This window comes from Aythya ferina (genome assembly GCF_964211825.1).
Source record: "Aythya ferina genome assembly, chromosome: 6".
Classification (NCBI taxonomy): domain Eukaryota; kingdom Metazoa; phylum Chordata; class Aves; order Anseriformes; family Anatidae; genus Aythya; species Aythya ferina.
In genome coordinates, this window is record NC_140303.1 from 17,514,869 (window position 1) to 17,528,676 (window position 13,808).

Sequence of the window (13,808 nt, forward strand, 5' to 3'; positions counted from 1 at the left end):
AAAAGGTCACACTGATTAGCTTTAATGGGAGCTACTTGTGTGTAGATGTCTTATTCCAAATAAAGCAGGTAGGGAAACCAGTATCCAATTCATCATTCTATGATTAATTAATAAAGTAGTGTTAACTGCAAATGGTTTTTGTACTAAGAATCAGCTACTGGGTAAGGTATTGGGGCTGCTACATTTGCTTTTTCAGTAGTATTGGATACTTTCAGTAAGCATCTACATGCAAACCTCTGTTATTTGCTTGTAGAAAAATAGGAGCTGATGGAGCTGTGACTGCTCACACCAGGTGAGGAGCCAGTCCAGGGAATGCAGCATGCAGATGATTTTTAACTTGTGTTATTTCAAGCACACTAACAAAAACTGCTAAGGGAAAACAACGTGACTATTTTTCCTGTGGCTTACTAATGGCGTATTCATGCACAACATTAAGCTGCTGAATATGAATGTGTTGGGCACATTATCCTTTCTCCCTTTGTGCAAGTTTCAAAGATATAATTATGTTTGGCTTAATTGCTATTAATCTCAGTTGAATTGTCACTGGTTTCTGTATTTTCAGTATGTAGAAATCTATATTTTAAATTTGCCTTATCTGAAGGTACAACTTCTCAAGTTGATTTAATTTTGTGTGAATTGAATGTTATTTTATTCTGAGGTCTAAGATATCATTTGGGGCATATATTTAAAAAAAAAAAAAAAAAAAAAAGAAGAAGAAGAAGAAGACAGAAGCATTCAATGTTGATATACACAAAGCTAATTGACATGAGTTAATTCAGGTAGCAGAAGCAATGTGATCATGTTAGCCCATCCACAGAGCTGTGTTAACCTGATGAAACAAGGTATAACAGAGCAGATTTACCCTTAGAGTGGCTGTATGGTTTCTGGTACCAGATTTAGTTCATTTAGAGTTACCTTTAGCTTGTGCATCTCCACTGCACTATGCAGCAGACATGCCCTGAGGTATCTCAGAAATGCATATAAACACATATGATAAGTCTCCAAAGAGAGCTCTAGATAAAGCATGCTCATGCAGTTTCTTCCAATGTATGTTTACATAATAATGTTAATGAGTTTCACCAGTGTTTTGAGTGTTTTTTTTTTTTTGTTGTTGTTTGTTTTTGTTTTTAAGGTATATAGAGTCACTAGGTTATAAGTTCTTTTTTTCTGTTTGTTTTCAATTGCCAGACTTTCCATAACCATGCTCCATTAGAGTTGCAAGGATTGTGATTTACGTTGGGATAGAGATAAGAGATCCCATCCACCTCGTGCACTTATGGACTAGCTGCTTGGCTCCAGCAGGGTGATCAGGGCTGCTACAGTTAGCTACATGGCTTCGTCCACCAGCACAGAAAACCAAATGCTTTCCAAGCAATTGAAGAGGCCCACGCACTGAGCAAGAAGCTGTGAAAGACACCAAGCAAGAAGAGACGGATGAACTCCTGCTCCTTTCTAGAAGTCAGAAACCAGGGCCTTGACCCTACCTCAAGCTCTGTATGCTTGGGACCTTGAGTGTAGGGGCTTTGAAAAAGCTGGTCTATGATATTCAGCCTGTGCTGCTGTCTGCTCTTTCAAGCCTTCACTGGGGAAGTGCAGGCTTGGGATATGTAGGTTTCAATTCTAGGAAGGTGAAACGACATGCATCTCCTAAAGCATGTCCCCAAACAAAAGACGAGACCCTCTATAAAACTGAAGGTGTTCTCCACTCATCCTGATGAAGAATTCAAGGGTGACACTCTACAGAAAAGGGACTGCAAGATGAGAAGGCCAGAAAAGTAATGAGCAGATGGTGGCTTCGTTCTGTAATCTGATAATAAGAGCATCAATGTGGGAAAAGAAAAATGGAAACCTCACTGCACTGCAGCTATTCAGTATTAACCTGTCCTTTCCCTTTCTTGTTCAATGAATTCCATCCTTCTGGTCCCTGCTCTGCTTTCCACATTTAAGCAGACAAATTGAATAGTACAATTCATGGGAGGACACAGTCTCCCCGTGTCATTCAGCTGCTTTCAAAACATAAGCTCATTTCTCAGGGGTAATTATTTGTCTCCCGGTGGCTGCACCTCAAAGCAGACTGTTTGTTTCCTGGTCTCATCCTCAGACTCCCTCTGACACGGATGCTTAGGTCTTGTTGTTTGCTCTCTCTCAGCACATTCAAAGGGACAGCCTGAGTGATGGTACATGTGCCACCAGCCACGGGAAGCCCTTCTTGTGAGATGGTGCTGTCACGTTGATGCCATATGCCTTTTTATTTGATAGCACCTGTTTACACAGCGTGAGTCAGGAAAAAAGATTCCTTTCCCAGCAGAATGGGAAATCAGAGAGAGCTCACGGGTACTAGTCCCTGCCAGCAGGTGATGTATTTGCAGTGAGTTCATGGTATATCTAGTGAAAGCGTTTAATAATTCATATTGTCGGAGTCTGTATAACCACCCAAATAACATTGTGTTCTCACTATACTGTGTAGGCACCACAGTTGTGAATCAATTCAAAAGCCAAAGAATCAAATTATTTGATTAATAGTTAGCTGTAAGCAGAAACACACACACGTACTTTTCCAATTATTATTTTTAAAATATCTTATCCCTGTGTTTGTTTTCCATTAGGGTTTTCTTATTTTATTAATTTTTCTTCTTAGAATTACAAAGTAAATGAAAGAGTTGACTTTTATGACATTAACTAAAAGCAGCTATTCCCTCTGCAGTGAAGAATGCTTATACCTGGTATGATTCACAGTTTAAAGATACTGGTCTTTGGGGAAAAAAACGCAAACAGGTTTGCATTCACTTTGTAAGCACTTCACAGAATCACAGAACTGTAGGGGTTGGAAGGGACCTCAAGAGATCGTCGGGTCCAACCCCCCTGCCAAAGCAGGTTCCTCAGAACAGGCTGCCCAGGTAGGCGTCCAGATGGGCCTTGAATATCTCTAGAAAAGGAGACTCCAGAATCTCCCTGGGCAGCCTGTCCTACTGCTCCGTCACCCTCACTGTGAAGAAGTTATTTTGCATGTCAGTGCGGAATTTTCTGTCCTCCATTTTGTGGCCATTGCCTCTTGTCCTGTCCCCACAAACCACTGAAAAGAGGTTGGCCAAATCCCTTTGTCTTCCACCCCTCAGGTATTTATACACATTGATGAATTCCCCTCTCAGTCTTTTTAAGGCTGAACAGACCCAGGTCTCTCAGCCTTTCTTCACAGGGAAGATGCTCCAGGCCCCGTATCATCTTTGTGGCCCTCTGCTGGACTCTCTCCAGAAGATCCCTGTCTTTTTTGTACCAGGGAGCCCAAACTGGACACAGTACTCCAGGTGACTGGAGTCTCTGACCAGGGCAGAGAAGAGGGGGAGGATCACCTCCCTTGACCTGCTGGCCACACTCCTTTTAATGCACACCCAGATCCCATTAGCTCTCTTGGCCATCAGGGCACACTGCTGGCTCATTGTCAACCTGTCGTCTGCCAGGACCCCCAGGTCCTTCTCCTTAGAGCTCCTCTCCAGGAGGTCGTCCCCCAGCCTGTACTGATACATGTGGTTGTTCCTTCCCAGGTGCAGGACTCTCCACTTGCTGTTTTTAAACCTCATTTGGTGTCTTCCTGCCCTGCTCTCCAGCCTGTCCAGGTCTCGCTGAATGGCAGCACAGCCTTCTGGAGTGTCAGCCACTCCTCCCAGCTTTGTATCATCAGTGTACTTGCTGAGGGCAGACACTATTCCTTTATCAAGGTTGTCAATGAAGATGTTGAACAAGACTGGACCCAGCACCGACCCCTAGTGAACACCGCTAGCCACAGGACTCCAGCCAGACTCTGCGCCACCAATCACCACCCTCTGAGCTCAGCCAGTCAGCCAGACAGTCCTATGAGAGAGCTCAGAAGTTTTTCCCCTGTCTTCAACAGTGACAGTAATGTGAAATGTGTTCATCTGATTCGTGTCAATATGGAACAATGCTAGGGCTGCATGGTACAATGAATGTGACCTTCTGTCTTACATACCCTTGTATAACCATAAGTCTAAGAAAAACAGAGTGGTTAATGTATATAGTTCTCATATCTTGCAAAGGAATGTTTTAGCAATTCGTGTCACTAGAGAGCTTGAAGGGAAATGTATTTATGTATTTGTAGGCTTTTCCTTTAAGTCTCTGATATCTGGGGGGGGGGGGGGGGGGGGCGGGGGGAGGTTCAGAATAGCTGCTAACTGTTATGACTATTGCATGGGACACTATGCAAGTCTCTGATATATGGCCAGGAGACTAAGGAGACGGGGAGAGCTGAAGAACAACTAAAAGACAAAGCTGCACAAGTCTCTGACATACAGCCAAGTTGGACAAAGGAGAAGGACAAGAGGGAGGAAGACTATGAGCCTTCAGCATGAGAGACCCCCCAGAGGGACCACCAGAGACTGATACGCATGCTCCAGTAGGAGGGTTTAGATTCCGGAAACTAATTATAATAACCCCAGTTTTTTTTAGAAGTAGTAATTAATATGTTTAGTAGCCTAGGAGCATAAAAATCAGCTGCTTGATGTAACTGGTGTGCATCTTGGTGGAGCAGAGACTCCCAGCGCACCCAGCGCTGTTTGCTTATCTCTATTCCTTTAATAAATTGTAAACTTTGATTATAGTCCTATTTTGAAGATTGAGCCATTTATAACAGTGACGACTTCCCCTAGCCCTTCTCTATCACCTTTAGTTCCCCTCCCTTCCCCCATCAAACCTAGTTTAAAGCCCTGGTAATCAGCTCAGAGAGCTTGCTCCCCAACACACTTGCACCCCACTTACCCAGTCCTGGTCCCCAGATTTTTGCGCCAGGAACATGATTCCACAGAGCCTTCAAGCCTTTCTGTAGCTTTAAAGATGCTGAAATGGTCCCTGGCTTAAGAAGAACTAGTTCCCCGCCTGGCAGTACAAATCGTTGCTTAGGGCTAAAAGCTGAGGCTCTTGTCTGTTACGTGAACAGCCAGGGAGACTCAGCCTCCCACAGAATCACAGAATCACAGAATTTCTAGGTTGGAAGAGACCTCAAGATCATCGAGTCCAACCTCTGACCTAACGCTAACAGTCCCCACTAAACCATATCCCTAAGCTCTACATCTAAAGGTCTTTTGAAGACTTCCAGGGATGGTGACTCCACCACTTCCCTGGGCAGCCTGTTCCAATGTCTAACAACCCTATCAGTAAAGAAGTTCTTTCTAATATCCAACCTAAACAACCTAAACCTGGCACAACTTTAGCCCATTTCTCCTCATCCTGTCACCAAGCACATGGGAAAATAGACCAACTCCACCTCACTACAGCTTCCTTTAAGGTACCCCTAGAGTGCGATAAGGCCGCCCCTGAGCCTTCTCTTTTCCAGGCTGAACAATCCCAGCTCCTTCAGCTGCTCCTCGTAGGACTTGTTCTCCAGGCCCCTCACCAGCTTCGTCGCCCTTCTCTGGACTCGCTCAAGCACCTCCATGTCCTTCTTGTAGCCAGGGGCCCAAAACTGAACACAGTACTCGAGGTGCAGCCTCACCAGAGCCAAGTACAGGGGGAAAATCACTTCTCTAGACCTGCTGGCCACACTGCTTCTTATACAAGCCAGGATACCGTTGGCCTTCTTGTCCACCTGAGCACACTGCTGGCTCATGTTCAGCTGACTATCCACCAATACTCCCAGGTCTTCTCTGCCAGGCAGCTTTCTAACCACTCAGCAAATCTTCAAACTTCCAGATCTAGTGGAACGTTTTGTCTGCAGCTTAAAAGCCACATGTACGGAAGCTCCCCCAAGCCAGCCAATCTTCTCCCTGTGACCTGCCAGAAAACAGCTGTCCTGGTTTCAGCTAGGATAGAGTTAATTTTCCTCCTAGGAGCTGGTAGGGTGCTATGTTGTGGATTAGGATGAACACAGAATCACAGAATTTCTGGACATCTTTCATACCCAAAGTGTGAAGCATCACCTCCAGACAACAAACATTTTTCTGCTGCAATTGAGCCTTCAAGCCCACAAATCTCAGCAGCAAGTACCACACAAATCTTTAAAATGTGGCAGTGGGTAGGCAGTACCTGCAGGATTTGATGCTCTTTTAACCTTTGCTGAGCTGCTGATCTTCAAACCAATCTTACAGCTGCTGAATTTCTCTCCCCAGAATCACAAGTGGTTGTTGTTTGTTGTTATACTTTTATTTTACTTTATTTTATTTAACCGCTTCTTCTGCTCAGTGGGCACTGGTCCTGGTGATGCCATGGCCATGTCACAGGGGACAGAATGTTGGCGGTGGCCATGTCACAGGGGGAGTCCGTGACGCGGCCATCCCTGGCAGCTATAAAAGGGCCGCAGCAGGCCATTCCGGCCAGTCCAGCCGAGGAGTAGCCAGATGAGTGTGGGCTGAGAAGGGAGAGGAGAGGCCCTCCATTGCAATGAAGGGCAGCTGCTCCCCTCCAGCTGTTTTTTTTTAAATTATTTATTATTACAGATAGAATCCTGGAAAAGGACAGAGCAAGATCATGGCTACAGCCTTCTTCCAGCACTCCTCTGGAGACGTGTCAACATTCTACAGGAGAGATCCCTGGACTCCATGGCCACATGATAAGGAAGGTCAACACCCAGTCCCTTCCCATATTGTGTCACTGGCACCGACCCCACTGATGTCACAGCCACATCACAGTGGGGCTGGTGACATGGTGGGCCCAGGAGATGCCTGGTATTAGACATGGCGGTTCTCTTGTTGTCTGTACTTGCTTCTCTGCTAGCCTCAGTGCTAGACACAGACGCGAGCCCATGACACGTCAATGTTCTACAGGAGAGATCCCTGGACTCCATGGCCACTTGCTAAGGAAGGTCAACACCCATTCCCTTCCCACATTGTGCTGCTGGTACCAGCCCCACTGATGTCACGGCCACATCACAATGGGGCTGGTGACAGGGTGGGCCCAGGAGGTGGGTGGCACAACACACAGGGGTTCGCTTGTTAGTGCTTTTGCTTCTCTGCCAGCTTTGGCGCTGGACAAGGACACGAGCCCATGATACCACGCTCCTGGCCGCCTCTCCTTGACACACCACTGGAGACGCATCAACATCCTACGGGACAGTCCTATGGAGGAGCAGATGGTGCCATCAGCTGCGGACCAGAATTCTGCAACACCCCACACTTGCTATATGAACTTGTCTATGTGTAACCTTTTCTTAATAAAATAACTTTTCTTAATAAAATGTAATTTTTAGAACCACTATGAATTGTGATGAAGTGTCTTTTAGCTGTTTCCTGCTGATTTCCTGTGTGCTGTTCTTCCACAAAGACCAATGGAAACTTAATAATACCCACTGTTCAGCCATGAGGCCATATTTACACTTCAATCCCTTGCATGCATAAAATATTAAACTGCTCCTACACATGTTGCTCCAACAAGCCTTGAGCGAACGAACAGCTGTGCGAACGGCTGTGTGGTGCTTAGCTGCCAGCTGGGGGAAACCACGACGACAGCAATGTAGTCATGTAACCAAATTAAAGCCAAAACTTTCAGCCCGGTCCTTGACCTGAATAGGGAGTGAGGATCTGGATCCTGGCATTTATACGTGATAGTTTATATGCAGCCAAAGTAAATACTGCAGTCGGAGGTCATGGCGCTAGATTTTGAAAAGTCCGGCATAAAGGAGAGATCTCAGAAAAGCAAATTTAAGCAACATTAATGTCAAGTAAAGTCTTTCTGATTGCTATATTCTTTATCTGTTGTGACTAGACAGATGAAAATCTATGATGGCAATTTTGCCTTTTAGGTCATTTTCTTTTTTCTTTTATTTATTTTATTTATGTTTATTTATCTTATTTTAACAGGCTCTGTACTAATTTTCCTCACAGAATGACTAGCAGAAAGATGACCCTTACATGCCTTTTGTATTTAATTCATTAGGTCAACTCTTAACCACTAAGTCCCTTGTCAGGTTATTTCTGTTAGTGATAAGGAGCAATTGAACCTTAAACATTGAAACCAGGTTGATGAGCCTATTCCACAAGGTCTCATGACTCCACACATATGAAGTGAAATCTGCCAGGTGGGGATCATTTGACCTTTCCTATATAGGAAGCATGAGGAGTTATGGGAAGAATTGCCACTCCAGGGGAGTTTGAGGTTCAGGTTACTTAGGGTGCTTTTCTACTGTCCTGGTGAAATGGACTCAGTGTTCCCAAGTAGGCTGCTTTTTCTTTGTGTTTTCTACCATCTCTGTGAAATAGTTTTGGAGACTCTGTGAGCTAGTAACATCGGTGGTGACTACTCAGAACAGGAAAACCCTGGTGGTGCTACTTCCCCGTGAAGTTGTTCGGCAGTGAGTCAACTTCAGAAGCTGGCAGGTAAGTGAGGTAAGTGTTCCTGGGTTAAAAATTTGATTTGGGTTAGGGAGCTTGAGGACTTCTTTCACCTTGTCTGTTTCCAGTGAACTTACTTTGATGGATTCTCAGCTGGTCCCCAGTTCTGGTCCCCGCTCCTGGTCCCCCCCAAGAATTTGCTCCAATACCTTTCCACGGACAGAGGTGAGACTTACTCGCCTGTAGTTTCCCAGCTACTCCTTCTTGCCCTTCTTGAAGACCAGAGTGACATTGGCTTTCCTCCAGTCTTCAGGCACATCTGTTCTCCAGGCCCTTTCAAAGATGATAGAGTGGTTTGGCGATCACCTCCACCAGTTCCCTCAGCACACATGGATGCATCCCATCGGGACCCATGGATTTGTGTGTGTTAAAATGTTCTTCAAGTATGTTAAAGTGTTCAAGTTCTTCAAGTCTTCAAGAGCAAAGACTGTTTAAATTAAAGTGGTTTGAGTTAAATGCTGCATACATGCTGTGCCATCTCAGGCATGGCCTGATGTTCCATTTCCCTGATTCTTGTGTGGGATTGTATTCTTTGGCAGGACAGCCAGCTTACACTTTGGGGGCTAAGTCTTAAACTGCTGCAGTAAATTAACTAGACTTTGACCAGTATAATTATTATTTAATGAGTGTTCCCCACTCACTACGTCACGATTTTGTGTGTTGAATGCTGAGGTCTGAAGCCTGTAATGTCTGTTAAAATGAAAGCAGAATAGCAGGTGTTCCACATCATATACAGTATCTGTATGAATCAGATGTTTGACAAACTACTCAATGCTGGTCATAAAGTTTATAAGTCTGGCCCAACAGGTGCCTCACTGGTATAGGTAGATTTTCTGACTGAGATTACACCTGATAATTCATTATCTGATCAGTTTTCTTTCCTGAGTTACTTCACAATTTTGATAATTAAGAAATGGGAATTACCAGTTCTATGTGTATGACGATATAACATTTGCTACAGATGCGTGTTTTCATCAAAATGTCTTGGAATCTGTCTTTGAATTGAGCACAGGGCATAGGCACGAATGTGTCTTTCCTGCTTTCAGCTGTAATTGCATATTATAGCTGTATCAGCAGACATTTTTAAAATTGGACTTGAATAAGGACTTAGCTAATTTTTGAGGGATGGCTGCTGGTAAAGCAGACTTCTTCTAGCAATACTGTGAGATATGGTATGCCACACTGCAGGTTTCAGATAATGAAGTTGCAGCCAATTACGTCTAAAATGGAAATTCTCATTTCCATAAAGTAATATCTATTTAAAAAGTAGCCTTCATTCCTGCTATTGGCCTTTTACTTGCCTTTTAACTACAGGGTGCAACTATATGAAAGTTGGCATGACTAAAACATTTTCCTGTACTTGAATCAAAAGATAGCTGCTTCATATTTTTTGTGTGTGTATGTATACTCAATGTGACCATAAATACCACGCATGAATAGTTCTTCCAAATTACAGCACTTCAGAATATTTGTTGATGTGATATAATGTCCTAATATCAGTGGCAATCATCTGACATGACAGAACCTGGTAGTAGAATCAAGCCTTATTTAAAGTGAATCATAATTATGGTCGCATTTGCTAGTTATATAACTAAACATATTTATTTTTAGAAAATATGCAAGACAATCATTAAAAATAAATAAAATGTGCAATTTAGGCTCCACTCAAAGTTGTCATCCTAAGCCCATGCTGTTCACAAATTCACAACTATTTGGCGCCAGCTCTGCAAACTCACCAGCTCCACACCATACTTCAAGTAGGAGAACACCCCTGTTGGATGTAGAGCATGTTGCAGTCATGATTTTGCAAAGCAATCTTCAGGGCACAATGAGGAGGTTGCGTTCATCACTGGGATTTAAAAAGTATTTTTGTTGTAGTACAAATAGCTTTGTCTTGAGAGAATTCTCACAAAATAAATACTATATTTCCATATTAATGAGAATGAATAAAATGTGAAGTGTTAAATATGTAAGCACAATTAATTTTTAATACTCTTATCCAGTGGTCTGTACACATGTACTTAAGCAATGACAAATATAACAGAGCATGCACAAATTAAGAATGCTTTGTTATTAAGAGCAACAAACATCCCCATCTTTTCAGTAACTATCTTTTCTTAATCAACGTCCCATTCTTGAAAAGCGGATGCCTTGCACCATTCCCACAACAAGCCAAGTACTGAATTACATGTGTTAATGGAAGAATAAGGCTGCTGAATAACAAAAGAAGCAAATGAATGTCATGAAAGGTCATTTAAAAAAAAAAAGTTAGATATTCCAGCAATCAGACCTCTTGTGAACATGAAAAAATTCTGGGATTCCTGAGGGTAAATTGGTTTTAGAAACTAGCAAAAAAAAAAAAAAAATACACATTCAAAAAAAAAAAAAAAGTAGGGAGCTTTGAATTTGCTACCTAAACTGTAAGTATTAGGATGTCAAACTATCTATTAAAGGGATTTTCATTAGAAATAAGCACCAAGTGGTACTTTTAAAAGTGTTGTTTTTCTTGCAGTATTTTTTTTTTTTAATTAAACTTCTATTTTTCTTTAGATAACCATTTTGATTTCAGTGTTTATTTGGTACTTTTGGAGCACTTTGAATTAGTTGGCTTTCTGCACCATTTCAGTAACATTTCCCAAATGTTTCAGGAAGTAATGCATCTCTATTTTCTTTCTCCATGCATGCTGTTTACCCACACTGTTGCTGTCTGGTGTGTAAGACTTTCCAGCATCATGTAACAAAGTGGAAATGAAGCCCTAAGCTGCCCCTGAGTGTTTGGGACAGAACAAGGACCCTACAGTAAAGGGGAGGACACAGCCTTCTTAACTACCCAGACACAAGAGAGTGATTCCTTCTCCTGCAACCTCAACCACAGTGCGTGACTGTGGGCACAATTCTAACAGGAGGAAAGGGGGAATGTGAATAAGGCATGTAAAATGACATGCTTTCCCAACACATCACAGGGATATTGCATGCTAATATCTGCAGCTCTTGTAGACTGGTCTATGGATATTACGATCAAACAAATTTCAGCTGGAGCAATGCGCTAGCAGAGAGTACCATCGCTATTCTTGGCTGTAACCGTGAGGCCAAAGTACACAAATGATCACCAGAATTACTCTGTTGTTGATATGTTTCTTCATTTTGTTTGAAGGAGGAAATCATGTGCTTTGCCAACATGACTCCCACCTCACTGCCACTGTCTCCACCTTACAAAATACTGCACCCCACCAGGTGTGCACACAGAGGGGCACACACACCAGAGCTGGCAGGCTGCACATAAGCAGTGCTGCCACAGAGCTCCTGCCCTGCTGGCTCCCGGCACGCTGCTCACTTCCAGATGTCCCTGCAGAAACCATCTGGCTCTGCTGAATTAATGCCTTTCTGACCCTGATCTGCTGTGTCCTCTAAGAGTTTGTTTTCATTATCTCACATGAGCTGAAAATGAACTGTAAGCATTTTAAGACCTTACATAGCATTTTCCTATTTTTCACCCCTATACCTTTAATTACTTTTTACAGTCCAAACAAACTTGGGCCAATAATGAGCCAGACTCCCCTTTAGTGTCAATCAGTGGTGCTCTGCTACTTCAAACTTTCAGCGGCCAAAAAAACCCCTCTAATGAACAGCACTCAAAAGCACTCAAAATGGTATAATGTATTACGTAGTGCACGTCCTTGACGTATTTCAGGTAGTGTTTCACCCACAGCTCCTATTGAAGTGACAGACATGCATGCTGCAGGTACAGGTTTTGTTGGAAGGATGGATGTACCACACTGCCGCACATTTCACAGTGATGATGAAACATTTTGGAGCGATTCTCTTCCCCTTAGGGGAAGTTTTTTTGTTTTTGTTTTTGTTTTGTGTTTTTTTGTTTGTTTGTTTTTGTTTGTTTGTTTTTGTTTTGTTTTGTTTTTGCTTGTTTCTTTTCAATTTATTTTAATTTATTTTTTTTACTTGTACTTTATTTGTACAGACAGATATCCTGTAAATTTCTTTGACTCTTGTTCCCCAGGGGTCAGTATTGGGGCCTGCCCTTTTTAGTATATTTATTGATGATTTCGAAGAGGGAGTTGAGTGTACCCTCGTGACGTTTGCAGCCAGCACCAAGTTGGGGGGAAGTGGTGATCTGCCAGAGGGTAGGAAGGCCCTGCAGAGGGACCTGGACAGGTTGGATCAATGAGCAAAGGCCAAAGCGATGAGGTTCAACATGGCAAAGGGCCGGGCCCTGCACTTTGGCCGCAACAACCCCAGACAACGCTACAGGCTTGGGGCAGAGTGACTGGAAGCTCTGCAGAGGAAAAGGATCTGGGGGTGTTGGTCGATGCTTGCCTGAACATGAGCCAGCAGGGTGCCCAGGTGGCCAAGATGGCCAACGGCATCCTGGCTTGTATCAGGAATAGTGTGGCCAGCAGGACCAGGGAGGTGATCATTCCCCTGTACTCTGCTCTGGTGAGGCCGCACCTTGAGTACTGTGCTCAGTTTTGGGTGCCTCACTACAAGAAGGACATCGAGGCCCTGGAGTGTGCCCAGAGAAGGGCTGCGAAGCTGGGGAAGGGCCTGGAACACAAGTCCTGTGAGGAGCAGCTGAGGGAACTTGGGTTGTTTAGTCTGGAGGAGAGAAGGCTCAAGGGAGACCTTACTGCTCTCTACAGCTACCTGAAAGGAGCTGGGGGTTGGCCTCTTCTCACAGATAACCAGTGATAGGACTAGAGGGAATGGCCTCCAGTTGTGCCAGGGGAGGTTTAGGTTGGAAATCAGGAGACATTTCTTCTCAGGAAGACTGGATAGGCATTAGACTGGTTTGCCCAGGAAGGTGGTCAAGTCTCAGCCTCCTGACCTGGAAGTCTGGGATGGGGAGCAGAAGAAACCCCCCACAATTCAGGTGGAAAGTTAGAGACCTGCTGCTCCACCTGGACTGTCACAAGTCTGTGGAGCCAATGGGATCCACCCAAGTGTGCTGAAGGAGTTGGCAGATGTGATTGCTGGGCTCCTTTCCATCATCTATCAGCAGCCACAGTCATCCGGGGAGGTCCCAGATGACTGGAGACTTGCTAATGTGACAGACGGGTCGTAAAGAGGACACAGGGAACTATACGCATGTCAGCCTGACCTTGGTGCCAGGAAGTGATATAATAGGTCATCTCAAATGCAATCACGTAACGTTTGTGGGACAACCGTGGGATCAGGCCCAGTCAGCATGGGTTCATGAAAGGCAAGTCCTGCCTGACCAACCTCATCTTCTTCTAAGACTGGGTGACCCTCCTGGTGGATGAGAGAAAAGGCCTATACTTCAGCAAGGCCTCTGACACGGTCCCCCACAGTATTGTCCTGGATAACCCAGTAGCCCATGGCTTGGACAGGTACACTCTTTGCTGGGTTAAAAACTGGCTGGATGGCCAGGCCCAGAGAGTAGTGGTGAACAGAGTGAAAGCCAGTTGACAACCGGCCACCAGTGGTGTTTCCCAGGGGTCA

General features: G+C 44.1%; 1 protein-coding gene and 1 long non-coding RNA gene across 4 annotated transcripts in view; both read left to right on the plus strand.

The window, feature by feature from the left end:
• LOC311438752 (uncharacterized protein) overlaps window positions 1-4,096 on the plus strand; it is a 228,557-nt gene extending 224,461 nt beyond the window's left edge. For both annotated transcript variants that reach the window (XM_084523583.1, XM_084523587.1), the window contains one exon: window positions 1,189-4,096. The gene's annotated coding sequence lies outside the window, so the exon portion shown is untranslated. The remainder of the gene's footprint in view (window positions 1-1,188) is intronic.
• A 3,745-nt stretch (window positions 4,097-7,841) lies between these two features.
• Window positions 7,842-10,175, plus strand: LOC311439231. Of its 2 annotated transcripts, XR_014694608.1 has the most exons (3): window positions 7,842-8,318; window positions 8,402-8,498; window positions 8,580-10,175. It is a non-coding gene; the product is annotated as an uncharacterized lncRNA (long non-coding RNA). The 2 variants fall into 2 exon arrangements; XR_014694607.1 differs by having other exon boundaries at window positions 8,402-10,175.
• The last annotated feature ends 3,633 nt before the right edge of the window (window positions 10,176-13,808 follow it).